Source organism: Aegilops tauschii, chromosome 7 (assembly GCF_002575655.3).
Source record: "Aegilops tauschii subsp. strangulata cultivar AL8/78 chromosome 7, Aet v6.0, whole genome shotgun sequence".
In the NCBI taxonomy this organism is placed as follows: Eukaryota; Viridiplantae; Streptophyta; class Magnoliopsida; order Poales; family Poaceae; genus Aegilops; species Aegilops tauschii.
The window spans coordinates 16453384-16460530 of NC_053041.3; positions in this window are offsets into that span (position 1 = coordinate 16453384).

Consider the following 7147-nt stretch of genomic DNA (forward strand, 5'->3'; position numbering starts at 1 on the left):
TCAGAGCTCATTTGTAGCGTTTTTCAATTTCAGGGTCATTTAGCTCAAAACAATCCGTGACTGCATGAAAAATAACAAATGAAGTCAGAAAGAGTTGAAAATTGATGATGTGGCTTTGAATGGTGCATTTTAAACACACAAAAAGTCTGGAGTTCAAATAAGTTCAAGAAAATGAAATCCCTTTGTAACAGATGAGTTTTCCTCCGAAACCCTGATACTTCGAAAGAGATTGTCCATTTTGTTCACGAAGTGCATCCAGCTTTTGCCGGGACCCTCTCAACTTTGTTGCACATGCTATGTGAATGAAATGATGATACCATACCAACTTTCAACCTTTTCAGAGTTCATTTGAAATGCATTTCAATTTTAGGGTCTTATAGCTCAAAATAATCAGTAAATGCATGAAAAATAACAAATAAAATAAATAAGTAATTAGAAACAAAATAATATAAACTTTATTAAAATATATAAGTAGAAACAAAATAAAATAAACTTTAATAAAATTTATGAAACTAAAATTACCAAAGTATTTTCTGTTCAAAACATTATAAGAAACCTCTAATATTATTGAAACTAAAATTATATAAAATTGATGCAACTAAAATTATCGAAGTATTTTCTGTTCAAAATCATTAAAAGCAAAAAGAATTTTCATAAAGAACTTTTTTTGTTAGAAACTTTAATAGCAAAAAGAATTATCATAAAGTAAAATAAATAAGTAATTAGAAACAAAATAAAATAAAATAAATAAGTTTTTGTTGTAAGTAGAAACAAAACAAAATAAATAAAGCAAAAAAAACAAAAAACAGGCAAAAAATAAAAAATATGCCACCTACTGGGCCACCACGGCCTGAATACGACTAGAAACCCATCGATGGGCCAGGATTCAGGCCCGCAGAAGGTCCAGTAAGCCCATGAGGCATAGCAGTGAGAATTAGGCCCGTAAGCCTGCAATGGAGAGGAGCTCGAGAGGGGTGCGGCAGTGGGGCTTATAAACCACCGCGCGCCCCTCTCAACTAGCGAGGTGGGACTAAATTTTCGACGCGGGCGCAGCAGCACAAGGCCTTTGGTCCCGGTTAGTGGCACCAACCGAGACTAAAGGTGTGCGTTGGTACCGGTTCGTGGCACTAACCGGTACCAATGCCCCCCCTTTAGTCCCGGTTGGTGCCACCAACCGGGACCGAAGGCCGCCGCTTCCCGCCCTTTGGGCTGCTGAAAAGAGGCCTTTGATCCTGGTTGGTGGCACCAACCGGGACTAAAGGTCGCATTCGTCCCGGTTGCTGTCACGAACCGGGACCAATGCTTCGTCTATATAACTAGCACTTGTGAAATTTTCATTCAGTTCGTCTTCCCCGCCCCGACGACGCCGCCAGGCAGCCCCTCTGCGCCTCGCTGTCGTCGTTGTCGCCCTGCCTCCGACGCCGTCCCGCGCCGCCCAGACGCCGTCGCCGCCTCGCGCCCCCTGCCTCCTCGTCTCCCGTCGCCGCGCCCCTCACCTCCGCCCCCTGCCTCCTCGTCGCCCGTCGCCGTCGCCGCCCCCTGCCTCATCGTCGCCCGTGGCCGCGCCCCTCACCGTCGCCCCGTGCCCTACCTCCTCGTCGACCGCCGCCCCCTTAGTGAGCTCATATGAATTTTCCTAATTTAGATGTGTAGTTAATTTAGATGTGTAGTTAACTGAGTTTTTTCATATAATTTTTATAGTTTTTTTCTGTTGTAATTTTGTTCATAGAATTTTTATCTTGTTCATAGAATTTTTATGATTTTTTTCTGTTGTAATTTTGTTCATAGAATAAGATGAGAAAGTGTTTAATAGAATTAGTTAGAAAAATAATAGAACTAGTTAAACTAGTTTATTTTTAGTAAGTACTACTTTATTCTATTTACAGTAAGTGCTTAGTAGTTGAACTAGTTGATTTAATAAAACTAGTTTATTTTACTATAGAAGTAGTTTATTTTTAGCAAGAAAATTAATAGAACTAGTTAAATTTTTTTAGTTAAAGCATTTATTCCCGCATCGACGTCGACGATGCCAATCCCGCATCCTCGTCGTCGACTCGGCGGAGGAGGCCGGCTTGATCAGAGGGGCCATGTCCGGGACTAGGCTCCGCCGGGCTGGTTTTGGGAGGTGCTACCTTCCGGGGGGCGTAGGTTGGTGAGGAGCCAGCCCGTCATTGACCCGATCCTTGTTTGGTGGCGGTCGCGTGGGCCAGTGATGGTGTCGAGGCTTCCGGACACCGCAGAGGTGGTACGTCACCGTGTCAGCGAGGAGGACGAGCACGTCCGTCGCTATATGGTTGCGTTGGAGCGCAGTTTCGACAATACCTGGCAGGTTCTTCAGGGATCTCACTGGAGCTATGATCCTGTGATGGTTCCTTCTCTTTGGGTATCCACCGCCCGCGCCGATACCCGTCGGGCGCTACGGTTCTAGCTGTACTAGCGATGCTATATGTATGATAATATTAGAGGTGTATTAGTGATAATATTCGACGATGTACGGACGCATGGAGATGATGTAGTTTTGCTTATAATTGAATGCATCCTAATTTGAATACTACTTTATTTTGTGATTTGATTTTGCTTATTGAATGCTCAAATTGGAAAACTACTCCTACTTTGAATGCTAAAATTGGAGAGCACTATGCAAGGCGTATGCATATGATTAGTTGATAGCTTATAGGGTTTTTGTTTTCGCAGAAATCTATGAGCCCCCCTCCATCATCCCCGCCGTCGTCCCCGTCACCGACCCCCTCCGACCTCGAGGTGAGACCAGCTACGAACCGGTTTTAGAAAGATAATTAAACGATATTTCGGGTTAACTTTAAGTCTATTGAGTCTCCACCATATATGAGAGGACGAAGAATCCCGACTGTTGTCGTGGGGGTAGCTTCTCCTTCGTTCCCGTGTGCTAGAAAATTTGGTGTAATGCACGCGGGAACGAAAGGAAGGAGCTACCATCACCGACGGTCGCAAATGTCTGAGAGGAATCAGTGAGGGAGAGTTCCACCATATATATATGAGAGGACGAAGAATCCCGACTGTTGTCACGGGGGTCGCTTCTCCTTCATTCCCGTGTGCTAGACATTTTGGTGTAATGCACTCAGGGATGAAAGGAGGAGCGACCATCACCAACGGTCGAATGTATACACCACGTGAGCTGAGAGTTTTCAAGAAAAGACTCGACAAACCGATAGTCAACCCATGATGAATAATAATGATCTAACTTAGGTTTTTTAGTACATATATTTAATTATAGACGTTTAATATTTGAATTATGAACATAGGAAATGTCGTACTCGGACGACGAAAGTCTCCCGTGGGAGTGCGACTGGTGCCACGACGACTGAGGTCTGTGCGACAGGCCTCACCTGGACGAAGATCGGCGCTTCAGTATTAAGCTGGAGGAGACCTTCGATGTTGAAATGGTACGCAACGACGACAAGTGTTATTTTTTCGTAATTAAGCACGACTTCAACTATTTCAACGTGTACTTTTCATCTTTTACAATTCGACTAGCTTATCCCATGCTATGCAAGACGCTACGTCTTGGAGAGGATGGGTTTTGAAGACCATGAAAGTATGGAAACAAAGAAAATTCACCTAAGGACCCATCATGATATAGATTTTGAAGTAAATCCGTATAATTATGAGAGCGTAACCCATTTTGGTTGCAAAAATTGGGAAGCATTTGCAAGATGTATGGTTTTGATGAGGGTATGCTTGTCACCATGGATCTTGATGATCCTGACATCGAGCAAGACAATATGGACATTTGGGTCCTTGTTGATACGCCTCCAATTCTACTGCTATGTGAGTTTCTCAAACATAGTTATTAGCTAATTTATATTGTTCATTTCAAAATAGTTGACACCTTATTTTCATTGACAGCTTATTTTGATTGTTCAAACAATGTGCGGAACATGGTAGACAGAACCTACTACACCGATGGCTCTGAGTTAACTTATAAGGAGAAAACTCATCTGGTCGGATTTTGTACTGATCTTGAGAATTACAATATCTATTATAAAACTCCTCCACATTATGATCAATACGTGCCACTAGTGCACGTGTTGAACTACGGTAACTACTATGGAGATACCCTGGTAAGATTTCTTACTATTACGACATCCGTGCATCTTTTGCATACTTCTAAAACTAGTACATCATTGCTAACTATGAAGTTATTACTATGTTTTTCAACAGATAATCCCAGAGGATTGTGTGCCTCATTTGATCTATCAGAATGGTAGCCTTGATGTTTTGAACATACAACCAGGTCATCCTACGAATCTCAACTGTCCATACCGGATTTCTAAAAGAAGTGGAGACATGAAAATCAAAGAATGGAAAAAATATATGGACAGTCGCAAGGAGGTTCTTGGAAGCAAAAGGAAGCGAAGCGCAAAAATTGGAGACAGGATGATCTCCATTCTCCATAATGGAGAGTCGGGGTCTATATTGTTTTATGCTATTTTACTTTAAAGAGGGTATTTAGGTCCTACATAATACTGATGATCATGTGCTAAGAACAATTAAGTAGGGTAGGTTCGATGACTATGAGGATGATGATCGTATGACTTGTTATTAATAACGAGTAGAAATTGTATGATGATGATTAGTAGGACTTGTTATTATGATGATGCATGATGTGGGCATGATGAGTTATTATATATCAGTGGGTGAAATGAACATCGATTGGAATGAAGCGAAGGCAACAAGCATGTGGTGCATGTCGAAAGTAGTACTAATCCAGACTTGATCAAGTTAGGATTAATATTACTTTCGACATGCACCGCATGTTGCCTTCACTTTAATCTAAGCCATGTTTAGGCATACCAGTAGCGTTGGTAAATCAAGCACGGAAATAAGAGAGGACAGTTCTCTCTGTTAGCTAGCTTACACACCCTAAATTACCCCCTAAACCCTCCCCCCTTTCAAAAAAAACAAAAACCCCAGCCACTGAAATGCTGACGCGTGGATGCCTTTTCGTCCCGGTTGGTGTCACCAACCGGGACCAAAGGCCCTCCTGCCAGGGCTGGCCGCAGCGGCCACGTGGAGGCCCATCTGTCCCGGTTCGTGTAAGAACCGGGACTAAAGGGCTAGGGCATTAGTAACGACCCTTTAGTCCCGATTCAACAACCGGGAAAAAAGGCCCTTACCAACCGGGACAGATGACCCTTTTTCTACTGGTGTAACCTTTGCATGCTCATGCATTCTTGCAGGTTTGCTACTACAAAGAAGGCGAAGTTTATCTTTACCAAATTGTTCACTTTGATGTGAAATTCGGAAAGCCAATGTGGGTTTCCAAGATGTTTTCAATCTCTCCATCTCCTTTCTTTTGGTTTAATATATATCTGATTAATTATTATGTAATGTTTGCTGAAGCTAAGTAGGATTTAGGATTATTGGTTATTCCATGATGACATTCTGAACTAGCCAATCCCTTGTTTTTTCTGTTATAGTATACAGCAATGTTATCCATTAATATCCTTTGAACAAGTTTCTTCTTTTAACCATGCTCACAATGCTGATTGATGAACTCTATGCTCAATCCATACTAACCGGTTACTCAAAGAATTATATGTGTAGTTCAATTAGCTTTGTATATTTTATTTACAGTCTGTACCAGTCTGAATTGGCATTCAACTTATTCTGTAAGCTATTGTAAATTTTCTGAGCCAAATAGTGTTCTTTTGAACATTGCATGTCCCTACCATTTTAGGTAAAAGATGGTAGCATGTAATTCTTGTCAGAACTGAATTCATCATTCATTAGTAATTATTATCCTTCCATAATTTTCTTTTTAGCCTTAACAAGCTTCAGGTTTCAATAATGTTCCAAGCTCAAGTTACCCTTCAGCTGTTCTCATGTTGATTCTCCAGACTTTCTAAATATAATTTTGTGTCTTATTTTTTTTTGAAACGGAGGCAAAAGCTTTGCCTCATCCATTAATTAAGAAGGAGTTTGGAGTTGCTTTTACACGAAAAGCGAAAGGAAAAATTACATGGCCAGTGCTCTCCCGGCATGATCTGGCCCAAGCGCTTTGCGCCCGCAATAACCCACAGTTCGGCGTCACTCTGAATCTTCGATAGCAACAAGGACGGAAGCGTGGACTTGTGACGGAAAAACCCGCGCATTTCTCTCGCACCAGATGGTCCAGCAGGTCAGCATAGTAAGAGAAGCCATTGCCTTCCGGCTGGGCATGCTGATGGCTGACATGCCAAGCCACCAGTCCTTGATGGAATGCATTGCTGCCCAGGATGAGGTGTCAAGGTGGTCTAGCCTGAGCCAGCCCTTGATCATGCCCCAAAGCCTAATGGAGTAGCAGCACTTGTAGAAGAGGTGGCCCACCGTCTCCATTGTCTGCTTGCAGAGCGGGCAGGGACCACAGTTCGCCCACCCTCTCTTCTCCAGTCTATCCGCCGTCCAAACTCGGTTTTGGATTGCGAGCCAAGCAAAAAATTTCATCTTGGGGGGGGAGACTTTCCAAACGGCGGGGCCCAAGGGCGAGCTGACAGTCCCAAGCAGTTGCGCATATGGTGGCGGAGTAGATTCCGCTGCTGGTGTGTTTCCAAGAGATGGTGTCAACTACGTCCGCCACAAGGGTGATGGCCCTCAACCGAGCCCAGAGAGTAACTAGCTGCCGGATATGGCCCATCGTCCAGTTGATGGGGAGCTTGATTTTGGATAACCACGCGTCCGCATGCATGGCCTCCCGGACCTTCCAATTCTTTCTGGTGGAGGCCTCGAAGATGAGAGGAGCTATGCTGGAGGGTTTCTCGCCATTCACCCAAGGTGAGTCCCAAAATGGCGCACATGCCCCGTTGCCAATGGTGATGCGTGTAGAGGCATAGAAGAGATCTCGGTCAAGCTCGTCACAGATTCTTACGGGTAAACATTGTTGTGAATTTATGTTCTCGCATAGTTTTGCATATTCTGGTCTATATTTGACTTCTTTTACATGATATACTGATCAGTTTTTTTTTGATAAATCATATCAATGTAAATTTGTATTCAAACTAGCATACAACATTTCTGAAGTATTTGGAGGTCATGCATCACGCCCATGCCATGAAGAAGAAATCCTCAGTCTTTTTCTTGGAAATCTTCTTTTCAGAACTCCTTTTAAACTTTTCTTTTTAAATTGGAC